Raw genomic sequence first — 25,681 nt, forward strand, 5'->3', positions numbered from 1 at the left:
ACAGGACTCAAAATGGCGACTACATTAAAAATGTAGACAGCTCTGGTAGCGAACATACATTTTTATTTTCGTGTACATTTGATGCTTCAACAAACAATAATAATTTTCTAGTCGATTGTGGAGCCGCGGCACATGTGATTACAAAGGAATCTGATTTTATGAATTTTAATCCCAACTTTAAGCCATAAAATAATTTTGTAGAACTAGCTGACTGGAGTCAATGATATCGTTTTGAAAAGAGGCAATGCGAAAATCTCGCTAAAAAACAATAAAAGTGGACTATGTTTCTGTATTCTAGAAAACGCTCTTCTAATCCCAAAATTTAAACCAAATATTATTGTCTGTACAAGCTGCCACAAAACAAGGTGCAAATATAAACTTTAGTCCCAATAAATAAAAACTGGTATACCCGAATGGAACTGTATTCGACATTAAAGAAAATGGAAGACTATATTACTTAAATAGCGTAGTCCCATCAAAAACCGCCTTCCATGATCTACAGACTTGGTATAAAATTGTTGGACACTGCAATATCCCTGGTATCAAAAAGTTGCCGACTGTAGTTGATGGAATGCAAATACAGGCATCAAAAACCTTCAACTGCGACGCCTGTACGCAAGGGAAAATGACAAACTATCAAAACAAGATACCAGAAAGGCCAAAAAAATCCCATCAATGGTGCATTGTGACTTGAACGGTCCCGTAGAACCGATGGCCAGAGAACATTATAGATATGTGTTGAATTTCGTAGATGACCATTCAGGTTTAATAATGTCTTACATTTTAAAGAACAAATCTGATACCCTGCTAGCAACTTAGAAATATCTAGCCGACATGGCCTCCTACGGTGAAATCAAGTGTATTCGCTCTGACAACGGTACGGAATTTACCAATAAAGACTTTGAACTTTTACTAATTAACCATTATATCAGGCATGAAACATCAGCTCCTTGATCGCCACACCAAAACGGGACTGCTGAACGTGCGTGGCGGACACTTTTTGAAATGGCAAGATGCCTACTCATTGAATCAAAACTCCCTAAAAACCTCTGGACGTATGCACTTATGGCGGCAGCCTATATACGCAACAGGTGCTTTAACAAAACACTATCTAACACTCCATGTTAATCTTTCTGCGGTAAAAAAAACACATTTTAGCAGAATGCATATATTTGGTTCAACTTGCTTCGCATATATAGAGAAAATGATTAAATTGAATATTAAAGCCGACAGAGGTATATTTCTTGGATACGATAAAAACAGATAAAAAAATAAAATAAAAAGAAAAAGAAAATAAAAAGAATCCGGTGTGTAAAATTCACAGACACGTTTAATTTTATAGACGAAAACCCGTCATATGAAGAGGATGAAATTATATTACCTCAAATAATTAGAACAAACGAAAACAATAAAAATGACGGAGACGAGAGTGTCCATGATGATGATGATGATGATGATGATGATGATGATGATGATGAAGTCGAAAGATATCCCAAAAGAAATAGAAGACGACCCGATTTTTTTGTAATGGTCGATAATATAAAAGATTATCAAATCGACTATTGCTATTCAATGGAAAATGCAGCAAAAAACTTCAACGAAGCAATTGATTCAGAACATTGTGATGAATGGAAAATTGCCATGAAAAAAGAAATAGATGTCTTAACCGAAAATGATACCTATACGGTAGTGCCTCTCCCAAGAGATAAACATGTTATTTCTACCAGATGGGGTTTACAAAAAAGAGTGCAGCTTCAGGCGTAGAACAGTACAAAGCAAGATTTGTTGCTAAGGGGTGCTCTCAGATTTACGGTAAAGAATACTTTTCTACGTTTTCTCCGACCACAAACCTAACGACAATCAGAATTTATCTGCATCTCGCATCGCAATATGACCTAAACATCCATGAAATGGACGTAAACAAATGCTTATTTGAGTGCCCCAATAGACTGTGAAATTTATATTACCCCTCCAGAGTGATTTATAATGAAAAATAAAAATAGCGTGTGGCGACTTAACAAGTCATTATATGGTCTAAAGCAGAGTGCTCAGTGTTGGAACACAGTATTTCATGATTATATTATTAAACAACAATTTAGACAATGTGCTGTAGACCCCTGTGTATATACCCAACACAAAGACGATAAACTACTGATTTTGGTTTTGTGGGTCGATGATATTTTAATCGCATCAAATTGTGACATAATGTCAACTGATCTTAAGAACAAATTAAGTAAAAGATTCAAAATGACCGATCTTGGATAAAATATCCTGGTTTCTGGGGATAGAATTTACTTAAAGCAAAGGACTTGTTAAGATGACTCAATCGAGATACACCGACAAAATACTATTAGAATTTGGAATGGGAGAGTGCAAGAAACTCTCCACAACGGTCGAAAATGATAATAAAAATATACACACAGAATCTGAAATAATAAATGACACACACTATCGCGAAATTATATGTAGTCTTATATATTTGATGACTGCAGCCAGGCCCGACATATGCTATGCAGTAGCAAAACTGTCATACAAATTATCACGACCGACAATGAAGGATTTAAACAGAGCTAAACAAGTCCTACGTTATTTAAAAGGAACTAAAGAACAGAAGTTAGTATTTAGAAAATCAAGAAATCCCCTAAAATTAGAAGGTTTTTCGGATTCAAACCGGGCAAACGACGAAGATCGCAAGAGTGTATCTGGATATTGTTTCAGACTCTCAGAAAATGGGCCTATTAGTTCATCGAAATCTAAAAAGCAACATATTGTATCTCTCTCTACGTGTGAAGCAGAATTTATCGCGATCACACACACGACCCAGGAAGCATTCTATCTTTAAAATATCATGAAGACTATTTTAGAGACAGAATTGATTACAAGACCAGTAGTAATTAATTGTGATAATCAAGCCAGTATAGTCTTAGCACAGAACACGATACTCAACCATCTGAAACTGTTCTGAAACTCAAAATGGCTTACACTTCTAGACTGACACTATGTGTATGTATGGCACCATAAACTCGCGCTACACCAAATAAGTGAGGAATGTCAAAGAAGATGTAGTGACCGACGAGAGAAATCATCAGCTAAACCTTCGCTTGATGAGTGCAAAAAAGGACTGGAAGTTGAGAGTTTTATTACAACTCAAATTTCATTGAAACCAATCGTTGCCGCCCACGAGAAATCAAGGTAGGCGGTTGGAACCGAGAATGAGTTAGCAATGGTTATCGAAAGAAGTTGGAGGGTACTGGAAGTCTAAAGACATTTGTTGTCATTAAGACTCCAGGTAACACCACAAGTTGTTCTCAAACAGAAATTTTGATAATGACGTGTGTGTACTCTTCTGAGTAAATAGCATAATAATAATAATAATAATAATAATGATAATAATAATAATAACAATTATTATTATTATCATTAATAAACACAACAACAACAACAACAAAAACAATAATAATAATAATAATAATAATAATAATAATAATAATAACTACTCAGACTTCCTCAATTATCGTCATATAAAGTTTTGTTATACGATATTAACTGTTATCGTTTTAATTAAAACCCAATTTCAGTTATTTCGGCAAAAAGGTTACGAAAATAAACGCAATAATCTTGTGTCTAACACATACATAAATAGTAGCTTTATTTTTGTTATGGCATATGTTGCCATTACACGTGTATGCAACGCGTTTACTATAGAGGAAAACAATCATCAGTCAACTAATGCTCTTGAGAAAATTATTTAGTATTTCATTTTCGTAGAAAATTTCTCCAGTCAACTCATGGTCCGCTACATTTAAGGAACTATATATATTATTACAATGATAAACACTGGCCACAATTAAGAGTTAAAGGGATAGATTCCAAATCATGAAACATTTTAACACCTTTTTCAGAAACATCGTTTGCAGAATGAGTGAAGTAAAATACAGCATAACGCAAATATTAGTTATTTGACTGTTTAAATCAACCAATTATCTACTTTTTGCTCTCCTAATTGCCCGAGGAAGATATTGAATAGGACCTCCTACTCAATCTTCTATTATTATTCACTGCTATGAAATACATTACAATGTAAACATTATTGTGTGTTGCATTCTAATTTACTTTCTTAACATAATTTATTATTTTATATTTATCCATGATAAACATTAACTCTCTCAATTTGGTATTCTCATTCTATTACTATATCAAACATTTTATATAACGTATCTGAATCGAAGTCCTAAGTAATTCGTAATTGTATTTTTCGGTCGCCCACATTTAGGAGCGAACCTTCAACGCTTAGGAGAATATCACTGTTTATAATTGATTTTTCCAAGTACTCTAAAAACTTCGCCAGGGGTCTTTGCGCCCCACCCCCGTGAAGTAAATAAAGGTTTCCGTTCGAAATTCCGTCCAAATTCCCGAGTTCGACTGAAACATTCCCGAGTTCGACAAGATACACTTGTAGAAGGTTGGAGGTTATATCAACCGAAACTTTGTGAAAATCGCTTTCAAGATGAGAACTGTTGTTCGATGAATCCAAATAATACAAATAACGTTCTATACATGTGTAGTTTGTAAAACATACACTGTACGATCTTTATTCGATTCTGTATAAAAAATATCCTGTAAGTTCGATAATCTGATGCCAATTTCAGAAATCTTACAGCTTTATTTGACAACTCCATTATTTTAATGAAATAACGATAATATTTTCTTGGTGGATATTTTTTGCGCAATCGTCGTAATATGAAAAATGAAACGCTGACTATATTTCATATAATCTAACTCATCAGTATGTATACATTGATTTTAGATGTAGACAAAATCATAATTTAGCCAATATAAATTTCTGTTTCGTATTAGAACAGGTTTGAAATGCTTATTCTGGAAACCCGCCAGGATTTTCGTATCGAATCTACAAAGTCAGGGTAGCTAGGTGCTATCGTTGTAATACTGCGCTGATTGCTGCATCCTGTTGCATTTGAAAATAATAACGAAATGTATATCTCCCTACAAATGATGACTTATCTTCTCCGGGAAACCAGCACACACAGACTTAGTACTCGACAATCATTATCAATTACGAAGAAGATGTGAAGTACTTACAATTTCAATTTTAAAAGGTCTATTTTCCATTAAAAAAAAACTTAATTAGTGGTAACGATTTTTATTGTTTTTGTTTTTATCTTCAGTGATTTGTATAATAACACATGTTTGAAAATGTAGAATGTCAAGGTTTGAAAGACAAATTGTTTTCAAGATAAATATAATGAATATATTATTTTAAAGCAATGGATTATAAAAAATAATTGTCGTATATTTAGAAATGATTCATGCAGTGTGGAAACAGGAGAAAATGGTAAATAATAATTACATACTTTTCATTATTATTCAACATGTTCACCTGCTCCTTCATTCGTAGTTCGTATCTAGCAAACGTACCTGTCGTTGACTGGGTTCAAAAACAGCCCATAGAAAATGGACTCTGATTTATGAAAGTATGATAGGTTATAAATAGGAATCAAAATATGATGAAAGTAAAAATAAAATAGATATACCCCATAACTTTTATACCATACCTGTTCACGCTGAAACACTTATCACAATATTCTGTTGATCGATATTAAAAAAACCTTGCTAAACTTTGTGACATATTTCCATTCTATGGAGTTCAGGTGCGAACGAACACTCAATGATTTTATTATACCATATTTCTTCAAACTGAAACATAATTATCAAAGTATACTAACGCAGGTAGATATGGAAGTATTTATTAAAGTATGTCGCTATTTACATTCTATGGAGGCCAGGAACGAACACAGACCCCACAATTTTATTATAACATCCCTATTTAAGTTAAAACATACTTATCAAAGTATTCTAATGCACATCTATAACAAAACCACTTGTACACGTGTTTTTTTAAATTTTAAAAATTTTCATTTCCACACTTTGTGGACCAGGCGCGAACGCAGACCCCATAATTTTAATTAACCACCGTTCTGCCAGATCAAACATACCTATTCCTGTGTCTCAATACATCTTCTATCCTTATATGTAATCAGTTTTTTAAAATAGTCAACCATATAGGATCCTATTCGTGACCAGACACACACACACAAACACACACACACACATGCATTCAGCTTTATATTAGAGATATTTGCATTTTGTATATTTCTGTCCATTCTTTTCTTCTCATGACACGCATCTATCTTCGAAATAGCATGACATTAATAGTATGTTTTCTTTATTTCACCTTAATTTCTTCTCATTGTTCTGATGATAACTATGTATATTTGAATATGCCTTTTCTGCTTTTGATTCTAACACGTTAGTAATTTGTTGACACGTTTGCCTTATTTCAGTAACGCCTAAAATAATTAACTCGATGTTTACATACCTTTCTTCTGTTTCTTCTGTTTCTCTATTTAAATTGTATTCTTTGTAATTTATCATATTCTTTTTCTCTATTTAAATTGTATTCTTTGTAATTTATCATATTTCATTTAACTTTATTTTTTACTCATATTTATAATTCGTATTGCTTTTATTTTTTTATCTATTTATTTGCTTTTATGTTATTTTTATTTTAATTAACATTAATTAATTGTATTTATCCATCAATTTTATTTTTCTATATTTCAAAACATCAGCTATTACCATTGTTTATTCATCAGTAGCATCTGAAAGTTATATTTTCCATCGCTTTGTACATGTTTTAATGTTTTTATGTTAAGTTCTATACTTGTATATATATATTTTAATCTATTTTAAATTTCGATTGTGCTGAGTTTAATTTTTGAATTTTGAATGCAACAAACAGTTTATGTTTTGTTTTTGTTCATCTTTCACCTGATAACTAGATTTCTGTAATTGTTTTACTTAATTTTAGTTTTCCTATGAATTTTCTTGAAAATTTATCGGATATTATACAAGATCTGCTCAGATATTTGACCGTCTGAAAGCTATAATACTATGGCTGTCAGAATCTGTTTACTTAGATATCGGTAACCTGTATCTTTCATGATCAGGTCCCGACTTACTTGGCTTTTGGAACTTCTCTATCAACCATATTTTTTTCAATTACGCTTCTTTTTTGATACAATAAATTTATATCTCGATAAAAAAACACCTAAACCTAAACGTATATTCCATGAAAAAAGCTTCTTTCTTAGAACTGCACGTCTTTGGCATTGTCTTTCGTTTTCTTGCTTTCCAGCTGTCTATTATATGGGTTGTCTTCAATTCCAACGTAAACAAGTTTCTGATGAGCCATTCCACTTAAGTTAACAAATTTACCGAACTTCCATTTTTATCGATTACTATATTGCCCTTTTGACTACTCTACACTCTTTAACCCTTATCCTTGAGTGGCATATCGGTCTTGATATGTGGTGACGTCTATGTAAAAAAATGTTCACATTGACGCAGTTGGAACCTACCAATTATCGGGTGTCAAATGGCAGCCATCTCTAGTGAGAAACGCCACCGATATATTACTTTATTTCCATATCGATTTAGATAAGGTTACCAGTATTCGTAAGCATTTGTTCAAGATGTACAACTTTTTTTCAAAATTTATATACATATAGAGACATTTTAGCACAATCAAATTGGCCACACATCGTTATTGTCTTTGATTCTTACGATTTCATTATCATTCGCTTTATAAAAATCTGCTTGAAAGATTTAATTTGAATTATGTAAAGTTGTTTTTGAACATGCTATGATACTTTAAACGTTTTAATCCCACTTTCTTTACTCTCCCATGGTTTTATTTATATATGCACTTCCGTACACCTTAAGTGTAGTTTCTATGTCTACGTCTACTTTCTTCATTTTCTAGTCTTTTTTTTATTATGTCCTACCATCCTTAAACGTTCTCATTATTTCAGTAACGCATAGTTTTTCCTTATTTGCACTAAGCTAGATATTCCTTTTCAGATTTTTCATTCTCCTTTTTCTCTTCTTATCTCGTGTATCTAATTACTTTATGTTTCTATTCAGAATATTCAAAATTTGACAATGGTATTTACTCTTTGAATTAAGATCTACTTCTCAGATATATTTTAATATATTATACTTTTATGCTCATTTGCATGGTAAAGCTTTCAGTTATATTTACATTTTATATAATTCTGGCTCTTCTCTGCTCCGGCGAGAAACATTAAGCTTCAAAATGGCATTCAATATAGCGATTTTGTTTTTCATTTCACCTCAAAAAGTGTTTTTTTTTTTTTTTTTGATAATGTGACATAATTTATAATTTTATCCGACATATTTTATTTAATATATATTTACATACACACACATGTATATGCATATTTAAATTTATTACCACACACACACACACACACAAACACACACACACACACATATATATGTATATATATATATATATATATACTCATATTTATAAACACAAACACGCACACACATGCACATACATATAAAGAGAGAGAGATAGAGAGCGAGAGGGAGAGTTATTAATAAATATATGCACACCTATAAATATAAAATTAAAGAAGAATCCTCATTTATAACGACAAGACTATTGTTTCATGCTTATGCTTTCATTGTTGTAGGAGGAAAATCCTGCTAATCGGGAGATTGGAACACAACCAGATTGTCAGCATTTAAAATACAACACAATAGGTTACATCACGTGGACTCTTCATCACATATTTCTTTCAATTTAATTTCAAAACGAACTAAAAGTAAAACACTATAGACTACTGAAGACCAAATGTAACTACGAAATATATATCTTAAAAATAAACACTTGTTTATTTTCATGATTTTTCATTGTAGTTTTGCTTCAAACGTATTCCATACGTATTTCATTTTAAATTCTAAATTCCGTCGAAGCTTGAAACGGTGATTAAAAAAAAAATACTAATCGGATGCTATTCCTGAATTTAAAAAAAAAACACCCCAGTTAACATCATGTAGACTTTTCTATTCAACTTTCATTCAATTTTCCATCATTGCTAGGAAAAAGAGACAAAATATAAAATACAGATGAGGGAGTCTTACTCAGAAATATATATTAAAAAAAAAACGTTGTTTACTTCTCCCTTTTTCTCTCTAATTTGACTTCAAAGTTATTCCGTATGTATTTTATTTAAAGATTAAAATTTCAGTCCACGCTTCTAACAAGTAAAAATAAATGGTATGATTTATATTGCGCTGCCAGACACATCGTTACGGTATTTCAACATCATTTCCATAGTAAACATTAGGTTGTCTCTTCATTAAACTTCAATTTACATCATGGCGACGAAATAGAGAAAAATATAGAATACTAACAGAGGAGTTCTACTCCGAACTGTATATCTAAAAAATAAACAACTTTTCAGACTTCCCGCTGTAATTCATCATCAAATGTTGTTCATACGTTTATATATATATATATATATATATATATATATATATATATATATATATATATATATATATATATATATATATATATATATATGAAAGTTTTAAAAGCCGAGCGTAATCCGGTAAAGACCGGAATCACACGAGGAAAAAAGCGAAAAACATCAAATAAACGGGTATGTTTGAGTATAGAAATGTCTACATGTTCATTCATTTATCACCTCCTCTCATTACATAATTTATTTGCAATCAAGTTATTGGTAAGTCCGGTGGATATAAAGTCCGTTGGTGGTATACAACTTTGATATATTTCGGAAGAATGTTCTCCCCTTTCCAAAAAGAAAACAAGAGTATATTAAAGATTGCGAAAGAGACTTGGGCCGTAGATAGGCGGTAAAACTGCTGTAAGGCGTTACTAGTTAAATCTGTTGGTGAATGAGGATAATTTTTTTGTTGTTAATATTTATTGGCTATATTTTATTATTTTTTATCTTGTTTCTTTCGTTATCATATTTTTTTTTTTATCCGGAGATATTCTCATGGTTAAATTTCTTATCCCATTATGATTATGACAATGTATTTTGTTTATATATTTTGATTGGCTCACATATAGCTTTCACATGGTGCTCCCTGGAAGCTGAGTGACAAAAAGTCTCCCCAGACGTCCAGCACTCTCCATCCTCTTTAATATGATTTGCCAATAAATTTGCGTTATTGCAACAGCCTCCCACTTCTTGCCTGTTCAAGGCTCTCTCCTTGGTATCACCCATTTGGGGGTGAGGGACAATAGGAGGGGATGCGTAATAGGAATGTAGAACTTGTTGATATGCAGCTTCAGTGTTCTTTATTCCCTATAACGCTTTTGCCTCTGCAGCAGTTTGTTTGGCTCCCGCATATTGTTCATGTGTATACATCTCCGCATTCAAGGGTTTGCTTTAATATTTCAGCCGTTTCATTATCGTTAATCGTTTTATTATTGCAGCAATTCCTCTGATTCCAATTTCTCCCATTATTTTTTCAAACTTTTTCGGAATTGTCCCTAGTGCTTCTACTATCATAGGCATTATTTTAATTTTTCTTCATCATTCAGCTCCCTTTTAACTCTCTGGCTAGCTCTGTGTGCTTGTCCTGTTTCTCATTTTATTTCACACTGACCCTGTGGTCTGCTGTGACAGATAATTCTACGATTTAACAGGGTTGTTCTTTCTTGTAAATTATTACGACATATGGTCTTGTTGATTCGATGGGTTTGTCCGTCTGTATATCCATCTCCCTTAGGAATTTTGTAGTTCTAATTTTCGAGTACTGTTTCGGGCCTATGCTTGTACCATTTGTCTCTACGTTCAAAATGCAGTTGTTTGCATACTTCCCAGTGTACTGCCCTCCCCATTTAGTCGTGACTGTTTTTGTATTCCTATTTCGCCAGTTTGCTGTATTCACTTACTATATGGTTTATCGTGTCGTTTCCTTATCCACAGAGTCTGTATTTGCTGTTTTCTTGTGTTTTATCGATCTTTGCCTTTATATTGTTGGTTTTAATCGAGTTCTCTTGTGCTGCAGTTATTAGGGATTCAGTTTTTCGATTTACATATCCTTTTCGCATCCATCTCCAAGTGTTTTCGTTATTTTTTTTTACATAGGAGTCGCCACTTATCTAAGCCAAGAGGTCACACGAGGATAAAAGTTAAAGTGTGTAAAATAGAAAATTCGACAAAATAGTAACCGTTAGTAATTGAAATTCGGTAAATTTGTTAACTTATATGTCATGGCTCATAAAAAAAGCTTTTTCACGTTAGATTTAAAGGCAATAATATTATAGCCAGCTGGAAAGCAGGAAAACGGAAGACAATTCCATAGGTGTGCAGTTCTAAGTAAGACGCTTTGTTCATGGAATCTATGTTTAGGTTTAGGCACAGATAAAGAATGGGGGAAATTATTGATATTGTTTTCTGCTAGACAGGTGTTTCTTGTGAAAGTTTAGCCAGGGGGACAAGAGATTGGAGGCCAGTCGAGAAACTTGCCATCAAAATAACGATAAAGCAGAAACAAACTCGCAACATCTCTTCTGTGAGAACTAGGCTGCAGAGGAAAGAAAAAGGGCATCACCTATGAGGCTACGAAGTCTATACTCACCTCTCTCAAGGCAGGATAATTCCTTTCTAGCAACAGCTGTCCATATATGGAAACAGTACTCCATATTTGTACTTATCTGGACCTTATATAGATAAAGAATTACATCACCAGTGAGATATCTACTGGATCGATAGAAAGATCCCACCATTTTTCCAACGACCTTGGCAACGGATTTAATGTATGTGTTCCATTTCAGATCAGTAGTAATGATCAAGCCCCGTTATTCTCACATTTTGTCATTCTTATGAATCTTTCGTGTAGTTCTTTCTCTTCTCATTTTTTCTTGATTTGTAATTTGTCTCTCTGTTTTCTGTTTATTGCCATAATTAATCTTTCAGTATTTTACATTATTTATTTTTCCAGTTCTTTTTTGTGTCATTCCACAGTCTCCTTTACAGACCAGTCCTCTTCCGCCATCTTTCATTTTCACGTAGGGTATGACAATGTCATCGTTTTTGTGTAGTGGCTTGTGCATGTCATGAGTTTCCTGGTCTTCTGATCGAGCTGTCTCAGTTCTTTTTTGTCCACTCTAAAAACGGTCCAGAGTATCTTCCTAGTGATGTTACCTTCGTATTTATACTTTTTATTAGGTTTCTACTATATTATTTCGTGTTTAAGAGTTTTCTTTTTCTCCTGGGGAATTATTATTATTATTATTATTATTATTATTATTATTATTATTATTATTATTATTATTATTATTGGTGTTTCAAACAAATGACATAGCAAAATTTTTTTAATAGTATTGCAGTAAAAATCTGTGTAACTCATGGTGTAAGGAAGATAATTGTAATTAACTTTATTTCTTTTATCTTGTTTGTGTTTCTAAGTTGTTATAAATATACGAGTCTCATGAATATGAGAGTGAATGGGAGAAAATTGATGTAAGACGAGATATAGAGATAAAGAGGATGAATTTAACAAGTGCCAAATACGAAGAATTAAATGGTGAAACGTTAATATTAATATATATATATATATATTCACGAAGAAAGAATATCATAGCCACAAAGTATTATAAAAAATACATGAAATGAAGCCTAGTTTGCCTCATTACACATTGATACAAAGAAATATAGAAGAGAAAAACATAAATAATAAAATATATTTATAAAAATTACAAAAGAAAAGATTAAATACAGTTATTTCCCTTACACCATAAGTTACCAGGATATTTACTTCGATACTATAAAACAATCTGAGCTTCGTCGCTAGTTTCAAACAGCAACTAAAATAGCAACATAATTTGCATATTCTTTTAAACATTCATTTCAATTAATTCCCTAATAGTTTTTTTCAGTTTTCTCATGGGTTGATTATATTTAGTTAACTATTACGTGTAATTATATTCATGCAGATATTCTACATGGTTTATACTTGCATAATATTTGCGTAAAAAGTGTGCAGTAAACACAAAATTGTTTTCATGTACATTTATCTATACGTATACATTTTTGTTTACTCTATGAAAGTGAACGTGGCTGTGTATCTGCCTGTCTGTTTACATTTTCCAATAAAATAACTCTGTCAATTTTCAGTCTAAAGCCTCCCAATTTTATATACCTGGTACTGAGATTTGGGAAAATATTTGTAATCCGTTTGTGGCCAGAAATTTGGCTATTAAGGGGTCAATGCTCAACGATTTGACCTTTTAGAACTCTATCAAACTCCTCCTACAATGTTGGGTCTAAACACATAAAATTTTAGATATAGCTTTCTTGGACATGGAACTAACTTAATAATTTAATTTGAGCCCAAAACAATAAATGTAAAGTGCTCATAATTGGGGTCAAATTAAAAAATAAATTACCGCTTTTTTTTTTTTTTTTTTGCTCAACATCCACCTTCAAACACCCGGCCAACGCCGGGCTGAACTGCTAGTATATATACACGTGAACGTGCCTGTGTGTATATCCTGTGTATGTGTGTCTGTGTGTCCGTGTGTGTACATGCCCCATCTCAATAACTCTGTAAATTTTACGTCTACAGACTCGAAATTGGAGAAACAGGGTACTGAGATTTGGCAAGACATTTTGCTATTAATGGGTTAGAGTTCACAATTTGACCTCTGAGAACTCTGCCAAACTCCTTTGACAATTTTTGGTATAATCACTTGACATTTTAGATATAGGTTCCTTGAACATGGATCCAACTTAATAACTTCATTCCAGCTAAAAACCATAAATATAAAGGGGTCATATTAGGGGTCAAATTAAAAAAAAATATTGACCTCTGCGGTTTCTACCAAATTTCTCAGACAATTTCTGATCTAAACATTTGAAATTTTACATAAAGCGTATTCAGAGATATTCCAAGCTTTTTAATCTGTTTGGGCCGAAAATTTTTAGTTACTAATATATAAATATATCTATGTATGTATGTAAGTTTGCATGTCTGCCCAAAACTTTCGACAGAGGCGACGGATTTTCACGAGATAAGAAGCATTTTGCAATTCGACCTTTCAGACGAGAAATAGTGAAAAATTGGCGAAAATCATTAATATCTTTACCTTCAACTGGCCACTTTTCCACGGGGGGGTCGGGTTTTCGCCGATATTTTCGAAAGTTATCCTATCCTCTCGATTCTTTAACCTTAATTTAAAACTACGTCACTTCCGTTGGCGGGTATCGTAACAGCAAAGACGTAAGTTTATTTTTTACCGTTCTTTTCCTCCTTCTCGGTACGCATTCGAGCCTGCCTTCCTACTAACCCTTTTTTTTGCTCAACATAAAACTCCAAACACCCGGGTTGAATACTAGTATATATATAAAAGTGAAAGTGTCTGTGTGTGTCTCCCTGTGTCTGTGTCTGTGCATTTCCCTACGCACTAACTCTGTTAATTTTCAGTCTACTGACTCGAAATTTGATATACGGTGAAATGAGATTGGGAAAATCTTTGCACTCCGTATTAGGACAGAAATTGTGCTGTTAAGGGGCCAAAGTTCAACGATTTGACCTTTGAGAATTCTACTAAACTCCTCCGAAATTTTTTGGTATAAACAATTAAAATTTTAGATATATGTTTCTTGGACATGGATCTAACTTAATAACTTGAGTTGAACCCAAAACAATAACTTTTAATGGGTCATAATAGAGGTCAAATTAAAAAAAAGTGACCTTTTCGGTCTTTACCAAATTACTCAGACAATTTCTGGTCTAAACATTTGACATTTTACATAAAGGGTATTCAAAGATATCGTAAGCTTTTTAATCGGTTTGGCTCGAACATTTAAGCTTCCGAGAGGGCAAAGTTTAAAAGAGTTCGCCTTTGGTGTGTCTAGCAACCTACTCACCGAATGTTAGGTCTAATCATATAAAATTTACACATAACGGGTATTCAGACATGCGGCAAGCATTTTAATAACTTTTGGGGCGAAAATGTGGCTGCCAAAATGTCAAAGTTGAAAGAGTTGACCTTGTCCGATTTTACGAAATTTCTCCGCCAATTTTGTGTCAAAAGATTTGAAATTTTAGATGTAGGTAACTTGGACATTGATAAGAGACCAGAATAATTAATATAACGAGGTAAAAATTGGCGTCCAATTTATAAAAAAAATTACGTCCGCGGTCTTTATGAAATTACTCAGACAATTTTTGGTCTAAATAGTTGAAATCTTACATAAACTGTATTTACACATAGGGCAAGTTATTAACAGTACATAGGGCGCGAGCAAAGCCAAGCTGAATTGCTAGTATATATATATATATATATATATATATATATATATATATATATATATATATATATATATATATATATATAACCTTCATTTATTCATAGATACATTTATATAAATATCTATGTGTACGTAAGTATGTATATCGGTAAAACAACGTAAATATTGTTCGAAGTTAATATAGAAGTTGGTAAAATGCAGTTTATTTCATTATTGTAAATAATACTTTAGCTGTTTTTAGTCGCGTGCAAAGCGACTCTATAAGTAACTCCGTCGGTCTGTCGGTCGGTATGTCCGTAACACTTTAGTGCTTGGCCTTTTTGTTAAGATCAAAGGTCTGTTGTTAATACAAGCAAATACACTATGTTGGGGAGCCGTGGTCAATATAGGGGCAAACCCTCATACCAATTGTCATTATCCAGCCCCCCCTATTCCCCATTTCACCTTCACTCCTCACATTAAAAAAACAAAAAAACCTTGTGCCTAATTTGTTCGGTGTGGGAGCAAATAAATACCCTTTTCTTGGTCTTTTGGGGACAAGATCAAAGTGTAGTATCTGTTGTGATACATACACAGCGCTAGGCAGTGCTGTTCTGGCAAACTCTCGTGCCCACAAAACCTAATGAGCTTGTTGGGTTGCGTTCTGTATGCACCCCACTTGGTTTGTCTTTCTCTACTCTCCCCCTCCCCCACGGGGGATACGAGTTGATAATTTACGACCTTCCCGCGAGGGAGGGTCGAAAACACGTTTTCTCTTCCCTCCACTAACTTCCCACTCCCTCTCTCAGTTCTATCTCCCCTCTTGCCGCCTTAGGCGCCATTTCTTTTTGGCGTCAAAGTCGGCTCCCCACTTTGGACGCCGACTCCACGTCACTCATTTTGGTGAATTTTAATACAGGGAAGAGAGAGCTTTTTTTTTCAAAAATTGACACCCCCAGCCCGGGGACCACCAATACAGATACCCCCATCCAGGGGGCTACCACAAGAAAAAATGCTCCCTAAGAGGATGACTCCCCAACAGGGGGAGCAAAAAGCAACGGGACATACCTCGCGGACACTAAACCGAAGGACGCCCCCCAGAAGGGAGAAAACTCACCAGCAGCTCCCCAAGAGGGCGACTCCCCACAAAGTGGAGAAAAACAATGTTGGACGGCGCATCCCGCTCTGACAACAAAAATCAAGAGGCAGTAGCCCCAAAGGACGATAAGGACGATAAGGGAGACAGTGCTCCCCAGGAGGGCTACTGCCCCAAAAGGGGAGCGAATCAAGAAAACGAGGGGGCATACAGCTTAGACCTCCCCAAAACAAAAGGGGCAAAAGCTCCCAAGGACAATAAAGAGGACAATGCTCCCCAGGAGGCCGCCCCCAAAAAAGGGAGGCATTTCCTGGAAGAAGCATAGAGCAAGGAGAGTCGGTCCCAAAGGAAAGCGGAAAGGGAAATGCCCCCCAAAATAGCAATCCTTCCGCAAAGGAACAGCAAAAACAGTCCAACCTCACCAAAGATCCAGCACAAACAAGAGGGTCTGCATGGGGGAAGACTGTAGAGAAGCAACTGTCCCCTCAAAAGTATAGAGACTTGTACTTGACCAAGTACAGATAATACATAGAGGGGGCAGAAATTAAACCAGTGCCAGGCGCTTGGGAGGCAATCGAAGACAGAGTCCTCTCCCTCATCATCTCGGACATGCCGGAAAACCGCCTCCTAGGGATGAAAAAGGAAGACATGGCGGGGCTCCTACACAAGCTAAACATCCCGGTACTATACCTGTACCAGAGGAGTTACGCCATGTGGGACATCCTCCTACCCACCAAGGAAGATGCGGAGAGACTTTCCCTACAGGAAATTAAGTATGGGAGAATAAAACATAAGCCCGAATACCAGGGCAGGACAAGGACCCGGGTGCAGGTATTCAATGTACCTATGCAAATATCAGCAGAAATCCTGGGATCCTTCTTCACACAGTTCGGCGAGGTGGAAAAAATAACCACAGTGCGGTCGAAAACTGACATGCACTTGGGCAGCTACACTGTGGCCATGAGGCTAAAGAAAGAAGGCGTCCAGGCAACACCAGCACAGCTGACATTTAAGGAGGCAACTATGACGGTGGTGGTGGAGGGGCGTCGTCCGCACTGCTGTTTCTACCAAAAGCAGGGTCACATGGCCAAGAGCTGCCCTCAAAGGTAAACTCCTACTCGAGTGACACTAAAGGCGGTCCCAACCTCTGAGACAGTACCAGTGTCCAAACAGGTTGTCACAACTCCTGCAACCGGAGCACCAACCCCAGCATTGAGGAAACCCAAAACTACGCAGGAGGCCAAGGGGGAGGAATGGGTCACGGTAATGAGGCGGAAACAGAAGCCCACAATCCCATCTGCCACCGTCCCACCACCAACCCAACAACCGAGGCAGCAACAACAACAGCAACCTCCACAACAGCCGCAGCAACAGCCACGGCAGCAGACACAGCAGCAGCAGCCAAACCAGCCGTTGAACCAGCCACAGCAACAACATCAGCTGCCGCGGACAATTCCACAACCAATGCCACGAAAACAGCGGCAACAACAAAAACAGCAGCAGCCAAAGCAGCAGCAGCAACAGCCAGAACAGGAGCAGCAGCAACAAAAACGGCTGCAGCAACCAAAACAGCAACAGCATCAACCAGAAAAACAGCAATTAGAGGAGCAGCAACAACCAACGGTCCCCACACCAATTGAGACGGGGACCAAGCGTAGAAAACACTGCTCCTCTGAGGATGAATCTGCTAGCGAGAGGGAGAGGAACTCAACCTCACCACTCCCCGGTTCATTCAAAAGAATAAAAAAGAAAAGAAAAAAGGAAAGGGGGAGAAAAGGCAGCCCTCACTCCCTGTGAACATACGCCACCTCTAACAACAACACAACTCACTTCCACCACCAAACCCCATACTGCACCAACACTAGACACCGCACCAACACCAACACCAGACACCGCACCAACACCAAACACCGCACCAATACCAACACCAGACACCACACAGCCACTCGTCACCACATCAATGCAAATTGAGCCGCCATCACAGAAAGAAAAGAATGAACCCGGGAGGGGGAGAGCCCCTTCAGATTCTCCCACTTATGGACTCACTCCAACAGGGACCCTCGCCCTCGAAACGAGGGAGGAACTTTGTTTTGTAGACCCCCAGTCTGTGGCAATGGACTTACCACACCGACAGAGAAAAATTTAAAACCTCTGCTGGACTGCCAACAGATTAGGGGAAACAGACGTTAATGTCCCCTCTAATTTCCCGGACGCCCCACGGCTAACAACTTTCGTCAGACTTCCTGAGGCCTGCAAGACCAACGTGTGGAAAATGCTGGAGGCCGCTGAAGGGGCTGGTCCGGGAATTGAACTGATTAGGAGAAATGATCCCTCCGTTTAGGAACTCGCAAAACAATGCAAGGGAAGGGTCCCAGTGTTGGTCCATCCGTCACTTTATAAGGCCCTTAAATTGACTTACCCTTTGGATGTTGGCGGCATTGTGAGAGAGGGCAGGATATGAAAAACCTGCCCACCTTGAGCATTGCACACAACGTCAGTGTCCTTTCCCCGGCTGACTTCGGAGTTGAGTGTAACACACCTTAAGGTAGGTACTATGGCTTTGAATTTGGCTAGTCTGAATGCGAGGGGCTTGAGATCATCGGGCCGGGCGGCTCGCCTCCGGCACGACATCTTGTCCCTGGGAGTGTATGTGGCTGCGATTCAGGAGACACATTTCGTTTCTTCTGTGGACTGTCAGGTGCTGGCCCGAGACTTTGAGGTTTTCTCAGCATATGGCAGCTCGCGGGGGAAGGGAGTCTCCTTGCTAGTTAAACTTACCCTTTCCGCGTTGTCGACGTTGTCCATAGAGATGCGGAGGACAGGCTAGTCGTGGCAGATGTTGCCGTAAAAGATTCTGCGTTTCGGGTGATTGCGGTTCATGCGCCCAGCACCGCTCGTGAGAGGGTCCTATTCTCAGTCAGCTTGACACGTTTGTAGATTGTCGGAAGCGGGTAGTGCTAATGGGGCGTTGGAATGCCATCTTAGACCCCGACATAGATAAGGTAGGAGGCGATGCTAGAGGGTCGGAGAGGTGCGAGTCCAGCCTGGCTGATCTGATGGCTAGATGCGAACTGGTCGACAGGTTTCGGGTCGAGCATCCAGGGCGGGAAATGTGGATGTGGACCAATAGCGTTTCCTCCTATCCAAATACCAATTTGGACAGGATGTTAGTTAGGAGAGGCGAAGTAGACTTCCTATCCTGTCCCACGTTCACTTGGCTAGGCCAGACGGACGAAAAATAAGTTATGGCCCGGCTGAAGCTAGGAAATAGGCCTAAGTTAGCGGGGTACTGGAAGTTAAACACCTCCCTTCTGGAGATACAAGACTTCCGAGATCAGTTAAGAGAATTGCTTAAAAAGGCACTATTGGGGCGGTTACCGGGAGTAAGTGGTGGTTAGGTCTCAAAGCCAAGATCAGAAGCTTCGTCAAGTATGCCAAGCGCCTCATACTAGATAAGGCCAAGACGAAGAAGCAGCTAGAGCAGAAACTAGCGCAGGCTATGGGGGAGGGTGAAAGGTTAGTCAGGAACTAGCTAAGCAGGGCCTTCTACGCGAGGCGAGACTAGCGAGCGTTACGAAGGCCAAGTAGTTTGAGCTAGGCTTAGAAAGATAGACAACGAAGCAGTCAATTCTGATGCCGACGTGCGCCGTGACGTTTCTAGGCGTGGCTCGGACAAATACATTGCGAAAGTCAGACATCCGGATATCGCACCCTGGAATCGACTCGGGAGATCTGCGAGGGGTTTCGATAACATTTCGAGGAGCGTTTTACGCAGCAGCCCGATCTTCCGGTCCTTGAGTTTAGCTACTATTTGGCCGACTCTCCCCGCCTCGAAACGGCTAGAGCGGCTAGTTGCGAGGGCCGGGTGACGGAGCGGGAGGTCTTTACTGCGCTGAAGCAGGTCAGCTGTGACGGATCGCCAGGACTTGATGGTCTGCCATACGAACTGTACTTGAGGCTGTCGCCCATGTTTCTGCCTCTTCTGACGGATATGTTCAACCATTGGTTTGCTCAGGGATCCATCCCAGGGCAGGTAACCAAGGAAGTGATCACATTGCTGAAGAAATGTGACGGGAATGGAGGGGAAGAGTTAGAACACTACAGGCCCATAACTCTGCTAAACACAGAGTTGAATATTTTGGCCAAGGTCCTGTCGAATCGGCTGGAGGTTGTTATCGACGAGTTGGTTGAACCGGAACAGAACTACGCTGTGAAGGGGAGATCGATTCAGGACAACCAGCACCTGATCCTCACGATCCTAGAGGGGGAATAGATGACGACACGGAAGCCGCGCTGATCAACTTAGATCAGTCCAAAGCTTTCGATAGGGTCGACCATCATTTCCTGGCATCTGTCTCAGAGGCGGCCGGTTTTAAACCGGATTTTGCAAGTGGATCTCCATAATGTATCACAGCCCGTGGCTGTCGTGCAAGTCAACGGAAAGCGCTCGAAACCCTTTGTAATCTCTCAGTCGGTTCGTCAGAGTTGTCCGCTGTCGCCCCTGCTTTATGTCCTGGCTTTGGAGCCTCTGCTCCGCAAGCTGAGACATGGGGAGGCAAATTCGGCCCTGCGCGGAATGGCTCTGCCTGGCGGCTCAGCTGCCAAGGTATCCGCGTTCACCGATGATGTCACGGTCTTTGTGTCGGGCTTCAGAGGCATTGAGGTCGTGTCGGAGGCACTCGCACAGTACGAAAGAATCACGGGGGCCAAGAAAAACCGCAGCAAGTCGGTAGGACTGCGGTTGGGGGCCTGGAGTGGCAACGCAAACCTCCCGGCGCCCTTTAGCTGGACAGATGGCCCGGTCCGGATCCTCGGCGTCTGGTTCGGACCGGGTCTCCAGCTTGACAAGAATTGGTTGGAGGTACGGTCAAAGGTGGAGGCTGCAGTCAATTCGTGGCTTCCTAGGAAACTTTCCTTAAAGGTTAGAGCTGAGCCGTGCGCCACTTACGTATTTCCTCTCATCCTTTACCGACTGGCCGTACTTCTCCTGCCTGCACAACACCTAAAAGCTCTTGTCGAACTCTTGTCCTCGCTCCTTTCAGAGAAAGACACTGGGTGAGCAGACAGGTATGTATTCAACGTCCGTGTGAGGGAGGCTTGGGGATGCCTGACTTCAAGTGTCATCGAGATGCTGAGAAGCTGGCCTTCTTGAGCCACTATATGCAAGATGACCAACCATGGCGCCCCGTGGTTACTGCCGCCTTCCCCGACATCGTTCTCGACACTTCCATCGAGAGCCGTCGCAGGCCGCGGGGAGAATCTGCCTACATGAAAGCGTGCCGAGCCGCGCTAAAACGACTACCAAAGTCCAGTGACCTTGTGACTGCTACCCGTAGGGAACTCCACAGGGATCTAGTGAAGGGGGGCCGACGACCCGCTATGTGCGCGTTTGGGGGGGCAGCAGAGTGAGATCCGCTCCGCGTGGAGCTGGGCGCCAGGTTCAATTCGGAGTTCTCTCTGACCTGGCGATTGGCCCGAAATGCACTTCCACTCAACAACATACAATGCAGTTCCGGGTTTTTGGAGTCGCCTGATTGTCCCCGTTGTGGGACAACGGCCGTAGAAACTACAGAGCACGCTTTCTTCGATTGCCGCGAACTCCGCCAGTACTGGTCGTATGTCAGCGAGGTGACGGCTCGCATCGATCCTGAGCATCCTCGCCCAATTACTGTATCCAATGTTGTGGACAACGTGATGCCGCCGTGGGACCGGGAAAGACAAATGGTCTATGTTACAATCCTGGCCGTGGCGAGAATGGTGATTTGGACGTCGCGTCTGCAAGGTTGCCGGGGGTGTTGTCTTTTTCTGATCAAGATCTGATCGCTTTCTTTAAACACCAACTAGAAGATCAGATGTGATAGAAGAAGGCTGCATCGCGCGGCATTTGACAGAAGATGGATACATATGGCAAGTCTGTGTATACGAAGAGGAGCCAAATTTGAATACGTGTTCCCCGCCTAGGTGTGGAACGCGCAGTTCTGTAAAGTAAAATTAAACAAGTAGCCTCCCAGCTAGCTGAGTGTGTGTTCCATCCCTCCCCGATTAGGAAGCCTCCAAGATCCCCATCCCCTCTTACCTGCAATTTTTGTTTTCACCCCTTCCTCTAAATTTTACCCATCTTGGAGAGAAAGAAATACAAACTAACCCCCATCCCTTACCCACAATATTTTCTTTTCTCCATTTACTCCTATCTAGAGGGCATCCCCACATAGAGACTGACCCGCAGAAGCGAGGTTCCTTTTACAAACCTAGTGGAACGGGCAGTCTATTAACTAGACGGGGTTGGGAGGGTCCTACTAATCACATTTTGTTTTTTCTTCCCCCTCCCTCGACACAAATGAATTATTGTACCATTTTATTGTTATCTTTTTTGTTTTACACGTCAATAAAAAATGTTTTAAAAACAGGGAGCTAAGTAGGACGTCCTCCAATATGAAAGGGTGAATGCGGTATTAAGAAGATACTAGCTGGGAGAAACTTTTGATTTTGTTTAGTTCTGGAGTGACAAGGGTGACCAACGACCTCCACAATCCCCCCTTTTGAGTTGGCCATGTGCCAAAGTTTTTTGTTCATCGTTGATTTTGACCGCATTTTTTACTTTTTTTTTTACCATTTTTAACATGAATAAAAGATTTAATATCGCAAAGTGTAGTATCTTACGGAACAGATATTGCAAACAAAGACCATATGTGCGGGCAACCACACATATAAGACCTTGGTCTATGTAGGGGCAACCCTTATTACCAATTGTCACTATCCAGCGCCCCAAACGCCGGCGATTTCGTCCCCATTTCCCCTTCACTCCTCACATTAAAAAATCGACCTTGTTCCTAATTTGCTCGATGGGGGAGCAAATAAATACCTTGCCTTTTTTCTGCTGTACTTGGCCTTCGGGCCGGGATCTAAGTGTAGTATCTTTTCCGGCAGATACTGCAAGCAAAGACCATATGTGGGGGGAACTCCACATATAAGACCTGGTGTATGTAGGGGCAACCCTTCATACCAATTGTCACTATCCAGCTCCCCTACTCTCCGGGGAGTTTTTCCCCATTTCCCATCACTCCTCACTTTAAAAATCGGCCTTGTGCCTAATTTGCTCGGTGGGGAAGCAAATAAATACCCTTTTTTGGCCTTTTGGCCAAGATCAAAGAGTAGTATCTGTTTCAGCAGATGCAGCAAGCAAAGACCATATGTGGCGGTAATCCCACATATAAGTTATTGGTCAATGTAGGGGCAACCCTTCATACTAGCTATCTAGCTTCCCTACTCCCTGTGGTGTTGGTCTCCATTTCACCTTCACTCCTCGCATCAAAAATCAGCCTTTTGCCGAATGTGCTCGGTGTGGGAGCAAACAAATACCCTTTTCTTGACCCTTTGACCAAGATCAAAGTGTAGGATCTGTTCCGGCAGACACTGCAAGCAAATGCCATATGTGGGGGCAACCCCACATATAAGACTTGGTCAATTTCGGGGCAACCGTTCATACCAATTGTCACCATCCAGCTCCCCTACTACCTGGAGAGTTGGCCCCCATTTCCCCTTCACTTCTCACATTAAAAATCTGCCTTGCGCCTAATTTGTTCGGTGTGGGGGCAAATAAATACCCTTTTCTTGCCCTTTTGCCCAAAATCAAAGTGTAGCATCTGTTCTTACTACATGCTGTACTTATGTTTGTAACTTGTGATATAAAGTGGGGGATCACTTTTCTGTATTTTTTAATGTTAAATGATCACCCTCTTTACAACCAATCAGTCTAAATGTCATTTAATTCATCCCACAGATCATTCAAGTTGTTTTTGAAGGATTCCAGTTATTTTTTAAGCATTCAAGTCATTCTTAAGGTAAATCAGTCCATCCTTACTTTCATTAAAGTCATTCTAACTCATTTACTTTTTATTTATTTAAGTCATCTCAGCCAATTTTTCGGTCATTTTTGTTTATCTAAGAATTTCCTGTCAATCCTGTATTCACGCATTCATTTATTACACGAGACCACGCCCACACACACACACACACACACACACACATCCCCCCACACACACATATATATTTATATACGTATGCGTACAATTATTCATATTTTGTTAATATATAAAAAATGATAATTTGTAATAAGATGGAGTTCAAACATTCAACGGTAATTACGTAAATTCATAAGATTACTTCACGGTATTTGCATCACAATTCGAGAATGCTATACTTGACTTTTCCCTCACCTGCTATTGTCTCTATCGATGAATACAAATGAATGTTCTGATAATTTGACGTCTTCATACGCGACCTTTCATTCATTACTATATATTTCCCGAATGTTATACAGAGCAATCAGATGCACCAATAGATCAACTGAAGCAGTTTAAAATCGGATCGAACCAAATGTCTCTGATTTATATAAACCGAATTATTAGCATGTTACAGACATTTGATCGAACGGAACAGTCTGGTTCTTATGAATTGACATCCGGTAAAAGCCATTGCATAACTTATATGTATACGTTAGGCGGAATTGGGGATATATTTCTTATTAATACACTAAACATGAATATTTGTCCGTGTTTTCTACAAAAATGTATTGTCGACAGATCTTATACATTTTAAATTTTCGATCGCATGAGTGAGTCTTTTGTGCGTGGTGTTCGCATTACTTTTATTATTTTGTATAAATATGGATAATACATTTTAAAATTGAGTAATTTTTAAAAATTTTAAAATCATAATTATGTCATAGACCCATAATAATACAACAATAACTACGAGATATGCATTAATCAAATATCATTTAAGACTATTATATGATCGGGCAATTCCGGGCGGTTTGCTGATATATATATATATATATATATATATATATATATATATATATATATATATATATATATATATATGTGTGTGTGGGTGTGTGTGTATATATATATATATATATATATATATATATATATATATATATATATATATATATATATATATATATGTGTGAGTGTGTGTGTCTGCGTGTGCGTGTGTACAAAGATTATGCCAATTTTATACCAGAACATTAGGTCAGATTTGCTCCTAGGTAGTGGAATTTAAGCCTCTGGAAACTTACAACGTAAGTATATATAGAGATTAGATTATTAGAGACGGATACCTTATAGTGAAAATTTACGTTTGCAATTTGGGTGCTGGGTTTTCTCTTGCCTTTTTTTTGTTTTCTATAGTAAAGTTGTGGTAGAGAAAAGAGTAAACAAGACTGTTTGAAACAAGCTGGCAGAAGAGTGAGTGAGAATAGTGAGGATAGCGTAAGTAAAAATATTTTTTGAAGACCAATGAAATAGAAAAGTCGTAGCATTAATATCACGTGAAACTTACTACAAAACTATGATACTGTTCAGTAATTGACAATGCACCAGTCCAGTTATTATATATCAGCATACTT

The 25,681-nt window shown here is 38.4% G+C and overlaps 1 non-coding gene across 1 annotated transcript; it reads left to right on the forward strand.

Moving 5' to 3' along the window:
* Positions 1–23,384: 23,384 nt before the first annotated feature.
* LOC145277294 (U2 spliceosomal RNA) lies at positions 23,385–23,580 on the forward strand. The gene has a single exon (XR_013868132.1). It is a non-coding gene; the product is annotated as a U2 spliceosomal RNA (small nuclear RNA).
* The last annotated feature ends 2,101 nt before the right edge of the window (positions 23,581–25,681 follow it).

The sequence above is a fragment of the Euprymna scolopes genome, chromosome 5 (assembly GCF_053919585.1).
Source record: "Euprymna scolopes isolate OS-2025 chromosome 5, ASM5391958v1, whole genome shotgun sequence".
Classification (NCBI taxonomy): Eukaryota; Metazoa; Mollusca; class Cephalopoda; order Sepiida; family Sepiolidae; genus Euprymna; species Euprymna scolopes.